The sequence below is a fragment of the Cibotium barometz genome, chromosome 13 (assembly GCF_041138505.1).
Source record: "Cibotium barometz isolate CiBa-2024 chromosome 13, ASM4113850v1, whole genome shotgun sequence".
NCBI lineage: Eukaryota > Viridiplantae > Streptophyta > Polypodiopsida > Cyatheales > Cibotiaceae > Cibotium > Cibotium barometz.
This window is the reverse complement of record NC_141058.1, coordinates 4557719-4579989: the sequence shown is the minus strand read 5'-3', so window position 1 is coordinate 4579989 and position 22271 is coordinate 4557719. Positions and strand designations below refer to the sequence as shown.

At 45.7% G+C, this 22271-nt stretch overlaps 1 protein-coding gene across 4 annotated transcripts in view; it reads right to left on the bottom strand.

Moving 5' to 3' along the window:
• Positions 1–22271, bottom strand: part of LOC147632292 (DUF21 domain-containing protein At4g14240-like) — a 129753-nt gene that overhangs the window by 91839 nt on the left and 15643 nt on the right. The gene's annotated exons all lie outside the window — the stretch shown is intronic.

Here is a 22271-nt window from a genome sequence, read left to right as displayed (position 1 = left end):
CATTTTTGAGAGGCCAAAAAAGGGAATGTCTCATCAACAAGGGGGAGGAGGGGAGAGAAATAGGACCAGGAAAAAGGCATGAAAATCTAAGAAAACGTGAAAGGAAAGGAAGGGAGAAAAAGAAAGAAAGACTGTCTTAAACGTCTATGAAAGACCCAAAGAGTCTATGAGACCAATGTGAATGATGATTACATAGGATCCATGAATAGCTGGGTGTCGAAACATGAGAAAAACAAAATCGTCTTCTACCAAATAAAATGGGGCATATGTACTATGTGGACTCATGGATACAATGAATGTACTACACTGTAGTCCGAGCACAGAAGATATCAAGATGTGTTTACCTTCTGTGGCCGTACATCTCTGTGGCATCTCATGTATCACCAAGAATCATGGATCCTTAGAGCATTTTTATACTTCTCCCCAAAATCTCATGTTATACAGGACCCTACCAACGATAAGGGAACTCAAGGAGAAATCCAATGACAAAGTCCCACAACAGCCTCCCACAGCTAGAAGCCGCTTCAAATCAGCAACATCAGTAAAAGCTTTGTGGAAAAAGTCTGCCAACTATGTTTATCGACATTTGGAGGCATTTGCGAGTTTCAGCACATGGTCCTCACTGTTCTCCTTGAAAAAAAGAGCCGGCCTTGTCTCGATGCTCCGTGCAACTCCTTTCTTGCTCTAGCTACGATTGGCCTTTCAACCTCCTCTCCTGCTCAAATCCGGCCTATTGGAGTACCACCAACTCTACATCTTGGCATTTCCGGTCTACTTCTTACCAAAGTCTTTCTACTTCTTCCCACCAAATAATTGCATTTCAAAAGCATTCCATACCTTCCCAAAAGTGCCCAAAAACATACCAAGTCCTTGTGAATGGATAGAAAATGTACTGCAATTTACCATCATCGAAATCAAACATTTTTGCATTCCAAAACCTAGGGCTTGGTTTTCTATTGGTGGGCCGAAAACCGATCTCCACTAATTGGTGGGGAGACCATGTAAAAATAACCAAAAGAAATGAGAGATCCAGCTCCTTCTGTATGAATGCCAAAGCCTATGCCAATATCTACGCTGTATCACTGAAGAGATATCATAACTCTCCTAATGAGGCCTGAGAGTAGGGATCCTATGCATCTGTCAAGTGACGAGAAGCCTGGCATTCCGGACCGTGAAACTGAAAAAGGCAAGGCTTTTCAATGGATCAAAGGCATCAATCCACTCCCACTGAAGATATCTGATAGGACTGCCACCATATAGCCACAAACACCAACAGCCATGAGTCACTGTCTGAGGAGAAGGATCAATGAACCAATGCTTCGCCGAACGACCAACGATCCTCACTGGCCTAAGCCTAGTATCTGGGATGATCCCTTCCATGCTACATCTCCTCAATCTCCCTCCAGGCATGATAGAATAGATGATGCAAATGTAGCCTCCTGGCCTCGGAGAGCAATGACATGCAGAGGTATGCCTATCCTCAAAAAGGGTCCCAGAGAGCCACTCATGCAGAATAGTTGCATCAATCTGATACGTATGCGAGAGACCCTAAGATGCTGAATGGATGCAGCTCTCCCATCCACCGGAAGACTCTTAAAGGTCTTCCAAGCAAGAATTGTGTATGCACAACATCCAATCCTGACCATTGCATGTAACGAGATGCACCAAGTGGCCAACCGACCTTGTCACTGAAAAATTGTTCCACATAATAGGTTGTCGCATCCAAAGACCTAGGAAGCCTTTGTCGCAAAAATGGTCTCATGCTTCTCCATGCTCTCACAATGGCTGCAACAAGAGGGAAAGATGGTGCCCTGATGTCAGCCTCTGTGAACAAAAACCGTATGCTAGGCAGCCAATCTCTCCCAACATGAGGTGTACATCCAAAGATCTAAGACAAGAAAAAATCCTTCCAAGGCTCAATGCCTGGTAGGAAACCTCTGACCACAAGTTTGCAAAGCAATGCCCTGCACTGAACATCCGGATCAATAATATTCAGCCCCCTCTTGTCTGGGCTGAATAACTATGAGCCAAGCTACCCTGGCACGAGTGTCTGTGGTGCCATCCAAACCCGACCAAAGAAAATTGCGGATCAATCTCCACAATTGACCAATGTACGCACGAGAGAAGCACCAACAAGAGGCAATAAACCAAGCCGATACAAACAATACCTTATTAGCCACCAAAGCTCTGGGGACTAAATCTAATCTCCTGGAGCTCCAATGAAGAAGCTTCTTCCGGATACTCATAAGCAAAAGAGTGTTGGAGATAAGTGCACACTAGGTGTACTTCTCCTAGTCTAGTCTAGTCTAGTGCCATGTGGCACCTCTATAATTGTCCCATAAGTCAGTGAGTCTACTCTATCTTGTACTTCTCACCTATATATTGTGGGCGTCACATCAATGAAATAATCAATCTTGTGTCTTGTCTACACTCATCTCAAGGTATCTCTATGCTTTGTGTCTCCTTCTAGTCTTGCTTTCAGTTTCAGCTTTGTCTCTCCCCCATTTTTCCTACATGGTATCAGAGCAGGTTTATCCTGGCTCCCCTCATCCTTGCCTCAAGCTTCAGTTCACTTCAACCCGCTTCAACTCGCCTCAGCTCTCTGCTTCTACTTCAGCTCTCTTCACCTCATCCTCAACGTTTCTTAGCTCGTGGTTACTCTACTTCACCCCGACAACTATCTTCAGTTCATGGCAGCTCATATTCAGCTTCAAAGTGTGGCGCAATTCCTCATGACAGCTCATCTTTAGCTCGTGGCTTTCAAGCTTCAGCTCCGCGTCATTCTACATCAGCTTGCCGTCAGTTTTGGGCCTCATCTCATGGCATCCTCAGGGCGATTTCAGTCAGCCTGTCATCGCCTTCATTTGCTGCTCCCTTTCTTCATGAAGCAGCCCGCATACATTCAGATTTTTGTTGCCTCAATTCCAGCAACTTGTCCACTCACTTCATGGCTGCACAACTCCATGGATATACCTCACCTATGGTCAGAATCAGCTCGACACTTCGCTACGGTTCTGAATCCTCATTGGATCATGTTATGCTGTTGTTTTCTCACATGGGACAGCCCCTTCATCTTTAGTTTATCAGGCTGCTCCTGGTTCTGCAAATTTCAAGGTATGGATGCTCTTCGTTTAACAATCCTCAGCCTGGCCCTAATGCCCACTTACTTTCACGACTAGCAAGTTCTTCATGCTTCATGATTACTTTCAGCATTCATGGTTTACCCCTCTGGATAGACTGTCAAAGATATGGTTTTGAAAGAGGGAAGACCTGCTCAAGCTGGAGTAATTAAATCAGGATATCTAGATGTAATTTTCAGTCTTCTACTTTCGAAAAAACTCAAAATATAAAAATTTAATTTTCAGTTTTCATGGGATTAGACACTGCCCTTGCATTTCAGCAAGTGGTAAGACCTTCCCTTCATCTATCTGTCTCTCATGTACGGGATTAGACACTGCCAAATATGGTAAGACCTTCCCATCTCTCTCATATTTGTCTATGCTTTCATGCTATCTACCACCATTGATCACCAATGATGTAGATCATGGGGTAATGTCATGTCTATTTGTCTACATGGACTTATCTTTGTCCCTATCCAAGAGGCACCCCTGCATTACCCACTCTAGCAGGAGGATTGCCCTTGAGGAGGGATTATCTATCAAGGTCCATCTCTCTGTCTATCTACAATCAGTCAGTCTCTCTGTCTATGTGTCAGGTCCATCTCTCTGTCTATCTACAATCAGTCAATCTCTCTGTCTGTGTGTCTATCTTGTGTGATCTTACAGTCACATGTCTCTGACACTGTCTATCAGTCTATATGCCTCTCTTTTGTGGATTAGCTACCCACATTCTCTTGGCATTTTCTGTCCATGTCCCCATTTATCTTCTATCTGTCAGACTCTCTCATGTCTATCTGATAGTCTCTCTCTCTGTGGGACCACTCCACTGGCTGATTGCCTCTCTCTCTGTCTGTCTATGATCCACTCTTGTCCCTACCCTTGTGGACCCATATGAGGATATCACTTGAGGAGGGGTGTCTCAGGATCTTGTCTATCTTATCTTCTGGCTTGTCTCTCAGTCCTTGTCTAGTCTATCTGTATTGGTCTTATCTTTTGTCATGTCATAGTCTTGTCTTTCTGTCTTCCTTCTAGTGTCCACTTAGGGAGGGTGTTGGAGATAAGTGCACACTAGGTGTACTTCTCCTAGTCTAGTCTAGTCTAGTGCCATGTGGCACCTCTATAATTGTCCCATAAGTCAGTGAGTCTACTCTATCTTGTACTTCTCACCTATATATTGTGGGCGTCACATCAATGAAATAATCAATCTTGTGTCTTGTCTACACTCATCTCAAGGTATCTCTATGCTTTGTGTCTCCTTCTAGTCTTGCTCTCATTTCAGTTTCAGTTTCAGCTTTGTCTCTCCCCCATTTTTCCTACAAGGAGCAAATGACTCAGCACGAGAAACATCAACCCCAACCTAGCATCCCAAATATCTAGCAGTGCATCCTCTACTAATCCAAGTAAACCCAAGCTTTGCACCCCAACCAACTCTCAGTGAGTCACTTATCCAAAAACCAACAGATTTTTGCCAATTAATGAGTGCCCCTGATGCCAAACAAAACTCTTCCAATGCTACCCAGAAGGAACATAGGCATATATGTGAGGCCTCCAAGAACATGGCTATGTCATTAGCAAACTCAGAGTCAACCAGCTCCTCTTGACTACGAAGAGGCAACCTCAATCTAGACATACCAACAATGGAGCAAAGGAAGATGCTCATGGCCTCTGCAACTATAATATATAATAATGGGGCTAAAGGGCAACCCTACCGTACTCAGCGAGAGATCTTAAACCGCTCTCCTCTATCACCGCAAGTGAGCACACTATTGTGGGCATCATGATACATGCATGAAACTCCCTTGATCCATCTATGAGAGAAACCCATATGGCTAAGAGTACCCTCAAGGAAGTCCCAATCCACTCTATCATAGGCCTTCTCAAAATCCAAGAGCAGAATGGCTAAGGGCTGATTACTCCCTTTGGCCCATTCCACTGCCTCCCAAAACAAGAAAATGTTATCAAAGATGCTTCTTCCGTGTAAGAATCCATTCTAAGTATCATGAATGACATCCTGCAAAATTGGCTGCAATCTAATGCTCACTTCCTTAGCAAGAATCTTATATGCAGTCCCAAGTAAGGTGATAGGTCTCCATTGGCCAATCAATGTCTTATCCCCACTCTTAGGGATAAGATAGATAAGCCCCTCAGTGAGAGAAGAAGGCATAGAACCTGTGTCCCACATCCCTGGAGAGCCGATGTGATCTCAACCCCAATCTCATCCCAAAAAGTAATGAAGAAAACAGGGGAGAGACCATCCTCCCTTGGACACTTACCATGAGGTAAGGCATGAAGAGCATGACTGAACTCCTGTATAGAAAAAGGGGCATCCAAAACGGCACAGATCTCCTCAGTAATCAAATGCGGCAATTCATTCCAAACCTTCCTCTGTGTCGTCTGTCTCAAGTCAAAGTGAGGCTTAGCACTAAGGAGCTAGCGAAAGAAATCAGTGGCAATCTAACCATAAGAGGATCTGAATGAAGAGTGCCATGCAAATCCTGCAACAATTGCCTAACACAATCTCTGGCATGAGATGGGCTGTGAGTAGCAAAGAAATGTTTGTTGCATCTGCCACCTATCTAGGTTCAAAAGGATTCTTGGGCATGGTAACGGTACTCCGCACGCTGCTCAAGAGAGTGATGAAGCTCTGCCCTAACAGTACACAAAGAATTTGCAACCCATTGAGCATGAGGATGTTTCTCGTGCTCTTTCTGAAAGGCAGCCAGTCTACATCTAATAGCCCTTTCTAAATCCAAGGCCTCTTGCCTCTTAGAAAGGGCACATGTGTGATAAAAGTCACTAATATCATAGAGAGCAGAGACCAGGCTTTGCAAGGGCTGCGAGAAATCATGAGATCTCCAAATATCAAGCATGCGACGTGGTAGCTCAACATCTGAGAGCAAATGATCAGGGTTGCGTACATGGGGTGGTGACCCATAGTGACTTGGATCTCTAATGCATAAAACCACTGGGCAATGATCCGATTTAGAGGTGCCTGCAACCAAAGTATGTCCCCCTCTATCAAGCACCCAATCATCCACATAAAATTAGTCTGACCGTGCATAAATAAATCCTAGATACCTTCTCCTGCTAGACCATGAATAAAGAAGAGTGGATGGTCTCCTCGAAATGTCATCCTCATGACAACAATCTCTGCCATGAATGGAGAGTATAAACCTCTCCCAAGATGCTCTCTCAAGATATGCACCAAGCCCTCATGTCCACCTTTTTATCCATTGGCATCTCAACCATGTTGAAATCCCCACCAATAATCCAAAGGTCAGCATGAGGCATCAACGTAGTGAGAGATTTCCAAAAGACATTCCACTCACTCCTATGGTTAGGAGCATAGAGGTTGAGAATACCAATGCGTGTAGTACCCTCCATAAGAAGGATCCACTGTGCTCTCACAGGCAAAATGACGCCATGTCCAATGATGTAAGACAAGATCAAAGCTGAAATAGAGATACAGACACCACCTTTGGTACCAATAGCTGGTGACCAAAAGGTGAGTCCGTTGCAGATGGAACTAAACGTGGAGGAGTATGTACTTCAATGGCAGCTGCATTTATTCCTTATTCATGGAGTTATTATCCTGCTAGAGCACAATGGATTATGCTTATGCAGGGTGGATTGAAAATTGGTGTGCTAAGACCCCCCTTAATTATGCACCTTCTTCCACTCCTGTCTGGCTGCATTTGAAGCACCGACATACTTCCTTGCTTGCTTGCTCTGTGCTCCCTCTACTTGGTGTGTTTGGCCATCCTTCTTACCCTTTTGCTGAGCACCCCTTGCACACACAAGAGCTATGTGGTACAAAATCTAAAAGCCTGAGACTCCCCCGTTCGGGGTTGAGCACAATCTTGCCTTACACTTAAGCAATTAACACAATTAAACAAGATAAAAATGGCACCACAAAATTAAGCTTAACAAAACTGAAAATTGAAAATCACTTACGCATTGCACTAGGGCCAGAAAGGACCGACCTCCCTTGTAATAGATTGTATTATCAAGGTTCCTGTTACAAGCTTCACGAGCATTTACATGCCAAATTGTCCATAAGCATTCATGCAATCAGTATTGCAAACATAGTTGTTGATGTGGTTCATTGGTTCCATAGTTCCCATTTGATTTCACCATCTCACTCATCGATCCCTCATAGCTAATCAAATGCAACTATGCTCCATTGGCATCCATACACAAACATTGTGTGTGCCAAGACCGAGACTTAGGACCATAATGACTAGTATTCGGATCTTGAGTAAGTGAAAGAGAGATTAAATGAGCTCTTACAGCAATCCTACTTCTTAAATTTGAGTACAACCATCCTATGGTTGATGTCCACACTTCCAGGCATCCATTTCCAATCCATTTCCACTCCCGACTGAAAGTAGGGTTTCTGTAAATTAGGGTTTTCAGTAGGTATTTGGACTCTAGAATAGGGGATTTTGGATGCAAAAGATGCCCAAAGCATAGATCTATATATGTACTATGGTTTTCCCAAAATTAGGGTTTTTAGAATTAGGGTTTACAAAAAATTTGGGGGTGATAGAATACTTAGGAGGCTCCATATTCATGAATAGAAGAGGCATTTTTCAAATTGGTGATCATATGGAGACTATATAAGTAGAAGACAAGATTTCTCAAGCTTTCATGGCTATGGAAGTCATGAAAGAGAAAAAAATAAGCTTTTCTATAAGTGTTGTGAGGAAAAAATTTGACCTTGGACCTAGGTATCCTCACGGTGTTTATGGTGAAGGAGTAGACTAGGATGGAATCCTTCTAAGGAATTCAAATTAAAATCAACTTATAATAATATGAAGATATAGACATCAAATGAAATATCATAGTTGAGGGTGGGAAAGATGAATGGTTGAGGAGAAGCATTTATTTCGGCTAGACGCTCGGCCCCAAAGAGGAGGGCTAGTCTTTTCTGAAAATTCATTTTATTACTAATTATTATATGAATAGAGAGAAAAGACACAGGCTGGTATGGTTGATTTGAGCGAATGGGTAAGTTGGGTCGATTCATTGCCATTGCTGATTTAGAATGAAAGTTAGACCAAAAGCATGTGCCGCATTGGAGTTAAATTACAATACATTGCTTTGTGGGAAAATTACAGATGATATGATGTTAAGGATCAATTGATACAAGGTTGGTACGATATAAGAAAGAATAAGCATGAGAATTCACCACCCACAATTGTAAATTGCTCTATTATACCGTATGCAATTAAGAAACACATAAAGAAAACTAGATAAAAGTGGAGTTGACTCATCAATAGCAAGGGAGAATTTCTTCATGAACGGTGGCGGCATGACATTTTTATTTATTACCATATATGCAACCATATGTTGAGGCTCCTTGAAGTACATCACCAACTTCCCACCATCAAACTTCAGCCGGCCCGTTGTCTCCCGCCGCGCCAAACTTTGATAGATACTCCATGGCCTTTTGGTTGGCTCCACCCAATTTGCTACTCTTCGTCGGGGGTTGCCCATGCAAAGAGTGGCTCGCCGGACTTCGTGATGAGTTGCTTATTTATTATGAATGGCAACTAAGCAATTGGTAGACTAGAGAGGGCTGCTAAAGAGACTACTATGCATAGATGGTAGAACTATATGGTCTTTTTACAAGGGTTTGATAAGAAATTAGACGGCAATATGGATGCAATATAGATGCATATATGCTATATATAAAGCTTAGCATAAAGAAGAAGAGAGAGATAGAGGGTTATGGCCATTACGCTAAGGAGATAGGAATGTCTAAAGGCAAACTGATAGCATAAAGGGCGTCTAGGTTGTGGCTTAGCTTGATGGTGATGGATGGCTCTATTTATAGGGTTTTTGGAGAAGGAAGGGTAATGCACAAGATGATTGACATGGTGGAGCAACAATGGACCCCCATGTTCTCCATGCTTGCTAGGTGGAGGTGGAGAGGCTAGGTAGAATGATAGAAGGGAGAGAGAGTGAGAGAAGGATAGTAAGAGAGTGTGTAATTGTAAGAGAAGAAAGAAGTGATGGTAAGGAAGCACCTTGTAACTATGAGAATCGGAGAGAGAGAGAGAGAGAGAGAGAGAGAGAGAGAGAGAGAGAGAAATGAAATGAAATGATATATTAACATCTCTAAGAGGCCATAATGGCCTATGAGACCAAAACTGAGAGTACATCTGAAGTTGGTGTCTCATCAAAGAGAACAACTAAATGAGACTAAAAAGTACAATAAACTGATTGTCCTATAGTTATAAGAACAGAACTATAAAACTCTGAGATGATACTGAGTAGAAAATACTAGAAAATACTCAAAAATGTATATCAGGTAGATCCATGTATGCTAATCAGTTGAAGTGTTGCCCTCTCCTTAGATCAAGTATCTCTGCCATGGGACTGTCTAGAATGGAGAGGTTGTAGAAGTGAGGTAGGCCCCTCCGATGCCGAGCAATAATGGCTCTGATCTGGTGATGGTCAGGATGCCGTGGTCAGGATCCTGGTGGGCGTGGCCAACGAGCACGACATGAGATAACTGATCTATCAATGGTGACTCCCTGGCAGCGTGGTCGGTGCCCTGATGGCCAAATGGAGGAGGTATCAGGATGTGTGTGGGCTGGGTTGCTCGTGCTAGTGCTGGTGCTGGTGCCGAAGAAATCTGTCAGGGTCCTCTGTCTAGGTACATCATGGCTCGGCCTCCTGTCTGCCAAGAGGGTCTCTCTGTGTCTCCTGAGCGCAAGTAGAAACAATCCCAGGCATCTCTGATCCTCAAACTCCATGACCCTGCGTAACGGCCCAAAACCCTCTTGGAAGAGGCAGTAATATCTCCCTCGGATCTCATAATAGATTGTACATCGGCAACTGTAGTGTTCCTCTGTCTCTACCTCTTCGTAGCATAGCTGAAGAATGCAGTCATCCAAGATCTGATGCACATATCGCCCTGTCTCAATCCGCAGCTGGTGTGATGAGGTCCGGATCTGACCAATGGCACAACGTATCCCATATGATAGGTGTACATCCATGTACGTCGGACGGGTGATAAAATCATCTGGTGAGAGGTGTAGAAAATGGCTCTTGTAATGAGCCATTTTCGTGCCTAAGGGCTCAAGGGGGCTAGTCCATGTCCTCTCTGTGTCCACTCTAATGATATCCATCCTGATCACGCGGTTTTGCTCTGAGCGGGTGAGATCCAAAAATGGACAATCCAGACTGTATTGAAAGGGTGGTAGTGCCTCTATCCGCAAACCATGTAGGTCAAACCATGATCTCATCTGAGCGTACCAGCAATGAGTATCTCCATCCTCTGCCAACTGTATGGATGAGGTCAATGCCAATCGGGAGTACCTCTGCTAAGGGAGCTCCCATAGCCGCTCTAAAAAGGTAACTGCCTAGAATAGGGCCTCAGTTACTACCGGTGGGGCACCCAGCTCAGCTCAAACAATCTCATGTGGTACTGATGAGTTGCTCGAATCATGCGGGAAATCATCATAATCAATGGTCTCTCCATTTGCCTCCATCCCTCATCCGTCCCTCTCTGAGATCTGTGATGTATACTGGGCTCCCAAATTGGAGCTCCGTACAGGAGGGTCGGTGTGACAAGCATATCAAATAGCCACAATTTGGTGCGTGGGTCCTGAAACTGTGTGTGCACACTGCCTCTCAAGTGTCCCCAAGGCTGCATGCCCTCGAGCTAATCTAGCTGCTGCTGCCTCCTCCAGGGAGAAACGTGGTCCTGTGAAAGTAACTCCCAAGTAGACATATGACCTGATGTACTCTACCGGCTCCCCTCGGAAAGTGAACTGAGGCTCTGATCTCGTCACCCATGCCTGTGTGGTGTTAAACACCATAACCTTGGTTTTCCCCAGGTTCACTGTCAGATCTCTATCCGCACAGAAAGCCTGTAATGCATCCAGGTGTCTCTGTAATCCCTCGGGAGAGTCTGAGATTAGAACAATATCATCAGCATATAACAAGATGGGTACCAACACCCCTGCCAGCCATGCCCCTGGGCCTCCCAATCTGTCTACATAATCAGAGACCGCATCAATGTACAGTCCAAAGAGGGTGGGGGATAGCGGGCATCCCTGCTTCACCCCTATCGTGCTGGTCACCCTATCAGATAGTCCGTCTGGAACTCGGACTTTGCCTGTCTCACAGACTCATACAAAGCATATATCCCCCGCTGCATATCCTCGGGTACCTCAATGTCATGCAATCTGTGCATAAGCCTGGCACCTAGTACGGTATCGAAGGCTTTGCGGAAGTCCACAAAGTAGCAATATAACTTCTCTTTTGTGCCCTACCCTCTTCAATAAGTGTTCATGTGCTCGATGACCATGCCTCTGTGCCCATCGGCTCAGCTCCGACTCAAATATAGAGCCATATAGTTTGGCCAAGTAATGACCAATCATGATCGTCCTGTAGTTGCCTGGTACCATGGGGTCCCCACTCTTAAAGAGTTGTACAATGATATGCTTTGTCCAACTTGTCGGGAAACCCTCACAAATGGCATGATTAAACACATGTACAATCAGCAGAGCCAAAGTATCACGCGCATATGAGAAGTGCTCTCCAACTAGCCCATCATAATCCTGTGCCTTTCCATTCTGTAACCTATCTATCGCGTCTAGCACCATCCGCATAGTAAAAAAGGTGTTGCTAGCCAGTCTAGCTCCCAGTGGAGGGGGGGTGGGGAGCTTTCCTGGTGCATCATACAGCTCTCTAGCATAAGCATGCCATGCCTCAGGTGCAGGTGCAGTAATCGGACTACCAGGCTGTCTCTCCTGAAACATCTTCCATGCCCTCTTGCTGTCCTTCCCCAAGAAGAGTTGGCAGATCTCCTCCTCTAGCTTAGATAGATAGGCTCGCAATTTGCTCGGGTTGTAACAGCTCTTCCAGCTCATCCACTTCCGGTGGATCTTCCATAATAGGCTCTGTATCAAGTCCCACATACTTGTGCAAGACGTTTATATGGAATGCATTGCAAATTTTCTAGTGATTCAGCAAAGCCAATCGAAAAGCCACTTCATTGATCTGTTCAATGACTTTGAATGGTCCATAATATATGGTAGAGAGCTTAGGACACATCCCCTCTTTTCCACGAGTCTTTCTAAGCCTGGCTTTCTTACATTTCAGCAATACCCAATAATTTTCTTTGCTTTCAATAGAGCCTTCTATGCTTATCTGCAACATTTTTATGCTTCTCTTGGGAACGCTCAATGGTTGTCCGCATCTGTGTAAAGGCAATATCAAGGCCCCTAACAAATTCATCAACGATAAAAGATCTCATCCTTTGTACCAAGGATGGGTGGCAATACCTTTTTCCCATACATGATCTTAAATGGGGCCTTTCCTATAGAAGCATGCACTATGTTGTATGCAAATTCCACAATTGGCAAATACCTCTCCCAAGAAGTTTTCTGATCAGTGACATGGCATTTAAGCAAATTCAATACGACGAAATTTGCAACTTCATTTTGTCCGTCCGTTTGAGGATGATAAGCTGATGCAAAATTCACCTTAGTGTCCATATTGTCAAAAAGAGGACTCGTTGTCCTGGGATCTCTGTCCCCCACAATTGACTTGGGCATACCATGATGCTTAAACACGTGTGACATAAACATTCTGACCATAGGCCCAGCTTTATGGTCTTTCTAGCAAGCAAGAAGTGAGCTTGCTTATAAACCTGCCTAGAATAGTCCATATTGCATCATTGACATTCTATGAATGAGGATAAAATCCATAGAAATGCTTTCCCATGGCTGGTTCAGAACTGGCAAATTGAAGCACACAAGGTAGATGGAGCACCCCAAATGAGTAAAAAATTTTGATGGAAAAACTGTTGAAAACAATACACCAAAATATACATGTGACATTGGGGATAAGGGCATATGGTCCAAAGGTCACTTTAGCCTTAGATAAACTTTATAGACTATGGTAGCAATATCCAGTAGGATCTTTTGAGTATATTCTAGGTGCCTAGAACAAGTGGGAGAGGATCTCTTCTTGCACTCCAATCTAGGATTTTGGGTGCTCTCTACAAAATATTATTAGGGTTTTGCTTAGGGGTTCATCACAACCTAATCACTTGTACTCCAACCTATATAAGTGTCAAATCCCCACCGGATCTCCTCGTGGAACGCTCTTGGTACGAGACTCGAAACCTCAAACAAACAAACAACAAGGGGGTGCAGGCCTGACTCACCTCCCAACCATGACATCCATGGGCAAGCCCACAGTCTTGGCTGTCCCCACCAAGCCACGAGCTGAGCTTACTAGGTTGACGTTACCGACCAAACTCCACCTCGCGACGTCCCATACCGCCACGAAGCTACGAGATTGCTGCCGGCCTCGACTGCGTAAAGCAGGTGCACGTCTGCACTAGATCCAAGCTCCATACCATACAGCTCTCACAAATCACACGAGACTCTATATGACTAATGACTAATCTTGGCCACCCTTTTATAGGCTCTTGGCCGGTCATCGGGCGTCCACACTTGGACGCCCGCCCGTCCATACTTGGGTGCCCGCCCGTTAGTCTTTCCCTAACTCAGCTCGCCAATCAGCCTACCTAGCTCCAAGCTTCCCCAAACCTCGAAGCTAGTCTTGTGTGCGTGTAGCACACGAGATACACACTGTGCACATGATATACTCCCCTTCCTCTAAGAGCTCACTCCTAAGCTCACTAAAAAGCCAGGGTAATCTCTGAACTCGGTCATAGTCAATGCTCAATCCATCTCTAGTGATCTTGTGTCCCAAGTAAATGATTTCTGTCATAAAAAACTCACATTTACTTAACTTAGCATATAGTCGATTCTGTCTTAAAATAGATAAGACAATCGTGAGGTGTCTAACATGATCCTCAAGAGTACGACTATATATCAAAATATCATCCAGGAACACCACCACAAATTTCCCCAAATGTTCACGAAAAAGATCGTTCATTATTTGCTGGAAAGTGGCTGGAGCATTGGTTAACCCAAAAGGTAATACGAGAAACTCGTAATGGCCATACCTAGTCCGAAAGGCGGTTCTTTCGACATGCCTTTCATGAATACGTATCTGGTGATAGCCAGTTCGTAAATCTATCTTCGTGAAATATTTCGCTCCTGCTAACCGGTCAATCAGGTCATCTGATCTAGGGAGAGGATAACGGTTCTTAATTGTCAGCTTGTTCAATCTCTTGTAATCTATACACATTCTCCAGGTGTTGTCCTTCTTTCTCCTAAACAACACAGGTGCACCCCAAGGTGATTTACTTGGACGGATCTGGCCCATCCTCAAATAATCTTCGAGTTGTTTAGCCAACTCATCTTCCTCAGCTTGGCTCATCCTGTAAGGTGGAATTTGCTAATGATTATTCAGGGCCATACAATGCTCATTTCCCACGAGGCTGCGCAGCTATCATGTACACCCACTGCACTAGGGTGGTATGGGACTTTAGGAAAGCACATTGCACTTTTTTGTGAGCCCTAGTCCAAGGACCAGTTATGAGTTGCTCCTGGATTAGTGCCGCCGGCCTGTCTGCTGCCGTCTCCGAACTTGCTGTCGGCGCATGCCTTGCTGCTTGGGTGTCCATGGCTGCCTGCGCCAGCCTGCGCAACGCCTGGGCTTGGCCGCCTGCGTAGGCCTGGGCACCTGCCAGCCTGGCCTAGGCGCCTGCCTGCGTAGGCCTAAGCGCCTGCCTACGTAGGCCTGAGCGCCTGCAAACAGGGCAGCCTACATAGGCCTAGTCGCCTGCACAGCCAAACCACCTACTCACTTGTGCCTACAACAGCAGTACAACTGTACCCGGCCAGCAGTACACGACCAGCAGTACCTGGCAATCGCTTCTCTCGCTCTCTCTCTCTTTCTCTTTCGAACAACCAAAAGCAAACGTGCTTTTTTTTCTGTTTTCTCTCACCTGAAACTGTTTACACAGTTCAAAAACATCTATCCTCTTCTTTGCAAAGCAAACAACCCTTTCTAGACCACAATCTCCATCATCACGGGTTCCTATGATGAAAAAACAACATACTGAATCTGAAAAACAGCAGTATGCATAGAAAAAACAGCAAGCTTTTTGAACACATACCTTACTTCGACCTCATCTTCTCTACCTACCGACTTGCTCGTTCACGAGGCACGCTCTGATACCACTATCAAATCCCCACCGGATCTCCTCGTGGAAAGCTCCTGGTACGAGACTCAAAACTTGCAAACAAACAAACAACAAGGGGGTGCAGGCTTGACTCACCTCCCAACCATGACAGCCGTGGGCAAGCCCACAGTCTTGGCTGTCCCCACCGAGCCACGAGCTGAGCTAACTAGGTTGATGTTACCGACCAATCTCCACCTCGCGACGTCCCATACTGCCACAAAGCTACCCTCGCGGGCCTCGAGATTGCTGCTGGTCTCGGCTGCGTAAAGCAAGTGCAGGTCTGCGCCAGATCCAGGCTCCAAACCATAGAGCTTTCACAAATCACGCGAGACTCTATATGACTAATGACTAAGCTTGGCCACCCTTTTATAGGCTCTTGGCCGGTCATCGGGCGTCCACACTTCGTCCGTACTTGGGTGCCCACCCGTTAGTCTTTCCCTAACTCAGCTGTCCAATCAGCCTGCCTAGCTCCAAGCTTTCCCAAAATGACTTGATCTTAGATGTGCATGGTAGGCCTCTTGGGGCAGCTATGCATATTATTTGGGCTGGCTAGGAGACCTTTTGCCCTACAGTGTTGGCTTGGAAGAGGTTTTAGAGCCTCACCGAGGTACAGAGATTGGATCTCACGCAGCATTTGAGAGGCTCTAGCCGGAGGATTGGACAGATTGACGCAGCCATTCCCAACCACTCGATTACTGGATCTTTCTTGGAAGACCGTCATCATTCTTGGTTTGGGATTTTTTCTGGGACAGGTGTTCCTCTTCAGTTATGGGTCTCCCCTTGCCTAGGTGAAATCTCCATTTTGTAAAAAAAATTTCATACTTAATAGAAGTCTCCTATTTGGGAAAAAAAAATCTATACGGCTGAAACAAGCCGAACCATCAAGCTTATCCAAGATGTCATCTATGTGTGGGATTGGGAACCTGTTCTTGATGGTGAGCTTGTTTAGAACTCGATAATCAACGCACATGCGGAAAGATCCATCCTTCTTTTGCACAAGAAGCATAGGAGAACAAAAGGGTGAGGAGCTTGGCTGAACCAAACCCTTTTCTAAAAGCTCATTAACTTGCTTCATGATCTCCTCTTGTTGTGCGGCACTCACACGATATGCGGGTTTGTTAGGTGGGGAACTACCTGACACAAGATCTATGCGATGATCCTCGGGCCTCTCAGGTGGTGGTTCTCCTGGCAATGCATCGGCAAAACAATCTTTATATGCATTAAGAAAATTCAGCCTATCTTGAGTCGCTGTTGAGCAGAGCACTTACTCTCATGGATATGTGGACACTTAAGTGGTAACAAAGCACTTACACTCATGCATATATTATTGCTAGCCTACTTCTGTCTTGGCATGTTCCACATGATCAAAAACCATCATGTGTAGAATCAAAATCACAATAGCGGAAAAAGAAGGACGTGCTGAAGTGACATGAACCTACGCTGCTGCCCCCGCCTGCCCTCTATTGCATCCGCCAGATTCTTTGCTACTCCCACCTACCTCTGTTGCCTTCGCCTGCCAAACTGCTGCCTTTGCCTGCCCTTCTGCAACCCCCCTTCGCCTGCCCAACTTCTGCCCTTCGCTAGCCTTTCAATCCCCGCCTGCCCTTCAACTGCCCCTGCTAGCTCCTCTGTTGCCCCCCGCCTACCTTCGCCTGCCCCTTTTGCTGCCCCACCTGCCCTTCAGCTGCCCCCGTCAGCCCCTCTGCTGCCCCCAGCCTGCCTTCGCCTGCCCCTTTTGCTGCCTCCGCCAGCCCCCCTTTTGTTGCCCGTCCCCTGCCTTCTTTAATCCCCGCCTACCCCTCTGCTGCCCCTGCCTGCCCCTTTGCCCTTCCTTCCCCAGCTGCTCCCCGCCTTTGCCCCCCTTTCTCTGCTCCCGTTTTCCCAGCAGCTATTTTATCTGGATTCAAGTCGGCTGCCCACTTTTCTTGATTGGTCTTATGGCTTTTTCTGCCATAGCGAATCTCTCATCACCCCCACTAGCCAGGAGATTCATCAATTTTTCACAATGCTCACCTCTCTTTAGCACAACATTGACCTTGAGGTCCAGACTACCCTTGTTGCGAGAGTTTATGGTTCCCACCCCTCTCGTTCGTAGGCCCGTGAATGGCTTCTAGCAGCTCTCCCTTCGGAGCTGATTGTGCACTTTCAGGATACTCGTTTTTACTTGGTCGAGGCTTCTACCAAGTGGACTTTCATTCTTCAGAAGCTACTTCTCAGGCTTTGGCTAGCAGCCCCTTTCCTCTTGGTCCTAGGAAGATTTTCATCTTTCAGTACCAGGTGGGCTTTGATCCAATGGTGGAGGATCGGCGCCTTACCCCGGTCTCACTACGGTTCCCTGCTCTTCCTCGGTCCTATTGGAAGCTTTTAGCTTCCATAGGGGCATCCTTTGGCCAAGTTCTAGAGGTACCAATCCTCCCGAGCTCTCCCGCCTCAACTTCCGCGACCGTTACCGCCACTCTTGATGGTGTACCCCGGGTCCTTGTGCTTGTTCCTGATCCATCGATTATTGAAGATCATGTTATGCTTCAGAGACATGACAGATCTCATTTCCACAAAGGATGGAGATTGCAGGCAAACCTGACCAGTGTCGGACTCGTCGTCGAGACAGGGTCACATTGCTAGAGATTGTCCCAGATCAAGGGGCCATGCTAGAGGCGGCGTGGTCCTGCCCATCAGAGGCCTTCTACAGATGTCGAGACTCCAGCTGCTCCTTGGCCACAGCAGACCACACAACGTTGGGTTGTGGTTAGGGATGGCAGGAACCCTCGGACCCCCGTACTTGCCCCTTCACCCACACCCCTTATGGAGCACCCTAACCCCTATGCAGCTCTTGCCTCACAAGATGATCCTTTTTTGGAGGATGAGGCCTTGCAGGCACATGATCTGGATCCCTCACAGGAGGATGCTGCATTACAGTTACAAGATGATTGCACCCTTGAGGATGATGTTGCACATTCGCATTGTCATGGTACCTCTCCAGTTCTGAGGACTAGCCCTGGCTTTTCCCCAGAGTGGGAGAGAGAGGTAAGGTTTACATCGTCAGATTTTCCCTCCCTTACTATGCGAGACGTACTTCCGGGTCCTTCGTCGACCACGAGATCTGGTCGTTCCTACTCTGAGTCTTTATGAGGATTGTCTCTTGGAACATTCAGGGTCTTGGGGGTTTTTTTCCACGTCGACGGAAACAAATTGTAAAAACCCAGCTTCATTGTGCAGTCACAGGTGGACCTATGGATATATTGCTCTCGCAAGAGCATAAACTGGATGCTAGTCAGTGTGGAAGATCAAGCAAGCTTCTCTCGGGACACACCTTTTGGTCACCGGCTGTTGGTACCAAGGGTGGTGTTTGTATCTCTGGTTCAACTTTGATCTTGCCTTGCATCATTGGACATGGTGTCATTTTGCCTGCAAGAGCGCAGTGGATCCTTCTTATGCAGGGTACTACACACATAGGTATTCTCAACCTCTATGCTCCTAACCATAGAGGTGAGAGGATTGCCTTTTGGAAATCTCTCACTACATTGATGCCTCTTGCTAACCATTGGATTATTGGTGGGGGTCTTTAACATGGTTGAGATGCCAACAAATAAAAGAGGTGGACATGAGGGCTTGGTGCATCCTCTTGAAGGAGCGTCTTGGGAGAGGTTTATACTCTCCATTCATGGTAGAGATTGTTGGCATGAGGATCACATTTTGAGGAGTCCATCCACTCTTCTTTATTCATGGTCTAACAGGAGAAGATGTAGGATGTATCTATGCACGGTTAGAAAGATTTTATGTGCATGATTGGGTGCTTGACAGAGGTGGACATACTTTGATTGCTACAGGTACCTCCAAATCGGATCATTGCCCAGTGGTTTTATGTATTAGAGATTTGAATTGCCATGGATCAGCACCCCATGTACGCATCCCTGATTATTTGTTTTCAGATGCAAAACTATCGCGCCGTATGCTTGATATTTGGAGATCTCATGACTTCTTACAAGCCTCTCAAAGCCTGGCCTTTGCTCTCTGTGATATTAGTGACTTTTATCACACATGTGCCCTTTCTAAGAGGCAAGAGGCCTTGGACTTAGAAAGGGCTATTAGACGTAGATTGGCTGCCTTGCAGAAAGAGCACGAGAAACATCCTCATGCTCAATGGGTTGCAAATTCTTTATGTACTGTTAGAGCAGAACTTCATCAATCTCTTGAGCAGCGCGCGGAGTACCGTTTCCATGCCCAGGAATCCTTTTGGACACAGATGGATGTAACAAACATTTCTTTGCTTCTCACGGCCCATCGCATGCCAGAGATAGTGTCAAGCAGTTGCAGGATTCACATGGCACTCTTCACTCAGATCCTCTTATGGTTAGACAGATTGCCACCGATTTCTATTGCCAGCTTCTTAGTGTTGAGCCGCATTCTGATTTGAGACACAGGGCACAAAGGAAGGTTTGGAATGCATTGCCACATTTGATCACTGAGGAGATGTGTGCCGCTCTCGATGCCCCTTTTTCTATGCAGGAGTTCAGTCATGCTCTTCATGCCTTACCTCATGGTACTTGTCCAGGGGAGGATGGCCTCTCCCCTGTTTTTTTCACTACTTTTTGGGATGAGATTGGAGCTGAGATAACATCGGCTTTGCAGGAGATGTGGGACACAGGTTCTATGCCTTCTTCTCTCCCTAAGGGACTTATTTATCTTATTCCTAAGAGCGGGGATAAGACATTGAATGGCCAGTGGACACCTATCACCTTACTTGGGACTGCCTATAAGATTCTTGCTAAGGCAGTGAGCATCAGGTTGCAGCCAATTTTGTAGGATGTTATTCATGATACCCAGAATGGATTCTTACACGGCAAGAGCATCTTTGATAACATTTTCTCGTTTTGGGAGGCCGTCGAATGGGCTAAAGCGAGCAATCAGCCCTTAGCCATTCTGCTCTTGGATTTTGAGAAGGCCTATGATAGAGTGGATTGGGACTTCCTTGAGGGTACTGTTGCTTGGCTCTCCCAGTCCAGTGTGCAACATTTTTATGAGGACAGTGGTACGCATTCTGTTCTTTTCATTCGTAGAGGTATTGCCTAGCATGGTTTATTGCAGGATGTTCCTCACTCTGATTATACACCCCCTAGACAGAGAATTGACACAAGTTGGGAGATTATTGCCAGTATTACAGCATGGCAGATCTGGAGAGCTAGATACACGGAGGCTATTGAGGGTGTCCAGATTTTTGGGTCTCAGTGCATTAGTACTATATGGGGTGATATCATCCACACTCTTATGCCTACTTGGGCTCGCATTCAGGGGCCCTCTCAATCTGCGCAGGTGAAGCGTGTGATATTTATGCGGGAATGGGACCATGGCATCTTCTTTTCCTCTAGTACCACAAGTCTTACATGGCATCATGATGTTCCTCAGTGGTTGAAATCACCTTACATATTGGGGTGATTCTATTCTCTTCCGGCTAATCAAGAAATGCTCATGATCCAAATAGCCCTATATATGAATGCGCAACTTTCCAATTAGAGGAGTGACCTGCACCTCTTTAACAACAAAAACTGCCTCTGCTTCAACTTGGGGTCCCATGTCCCCAATCTCTATGTCCAAGGTAGCTACCATCTGTATAGAGATGAAATTATCTGTTGCACAATCATCAAACATAAATAAGGCGGACGGATCCTTGATTTGTTCCCAAGCTTTGCATACCACTCTCTCTTTGCCATCATGCTCAGTGGTACCCTGCACATCGGGTATAGCATGCACAGTTGCCTTTGGTGGCTTGTCTTCATGCTTTTGCTTGCGGGTAGGGCATTGCCTAAACATGTGCTCTTTACTACCACAAGAAAAGCATTTCCTCTCTTTGGCATATTGCTCCATTTGCTCGGGGGTCAAGCTGAACTTATTCTTCTTTGGTGCAATGTCTTTAGGTGGGGTACTTTCAGCTTTACCACCCTTTTGGGCTTCCCGAAGGCTCTTTTTAGGTGGTTGTCCACCTTTTTGCAGGTTTGGGACAGTCCTCTCTTTGCCCTTAGAACCTCCCTGATCCTGCTTAATTTTAAGCACCAATTTCTCCGTAGCAAGAGCAAGTGCTATGAGCTGCTGAAGAGTGTGTTTCGAGTACAATTCGATACCCAAACGATAAGCTGGTTGCAATCTGGAGCGAAACTTTCTCTTCCTTTCATCTTCAGAGAGTTGCATAAAGGGAGTTACCTCAAGCAAGACTTTCCAAAATTTGTTGACATACTACTGCACACTTTCATTTTCTTTTTGCTCAAGAATTGTGCATAAAATCTGTCCTTTAACTCTTTCCAAGTGCAAATGGGATCTTTGGTGGTCTTTTCAGTGATCCACCAATGGGCAGCTGCCCCCTTCAAGAACATGCTTGCATGATGAATTTTAGACTTCTCAGTGAAGTCCTCATTACTAAAAGCAATGTCAAACTGTGCCACAAAAACAAGCTCCTTAGAGGCATCATACTCTCCATGAAAGGCATCAAATTTCACGGACTTGTCCCCTGCCTTGAACTCCTTGAGCTTTTTGGGATGTGATACATGTTCTTCTCTCTTTCGCTTCCCCTTATCCAACGGGGCGGTGGCATGTGCGTTATGAATCTGTGGCCCAGATGCATGTGACCTCCCCAAATGATGCAATGTCTCAGCACGAGACAACTCAATAGGCAAAGTCTTTCGGCTTGCATGCCGACCACTCTCTCCATGATATACATCCTTTGAATCCACAAGCCCATCATGTCTCCCACTAGCTCCAACATGCACATACTTGTTGCCTCCTGTCCCATGAGAAGTAGATGCATGGTGAGAAGTGACTGATACCTCTTATTGTGCTCCCTCTTGGTTAATACCCATGATGCCTTTGGTAGGACTATTTTGCCACTCACTTTCAATTGGCCATGCACTTTGAAGGCATCCAATGTTTTGTAAGGCATCCCTTGCACCCTTTGTATCTCTTTTACTAATTAAATAGTCCCAATTATTTGTTGCCACATTCTTGAAGATATGCATGGGATCTAAGAGATGATTCATCTT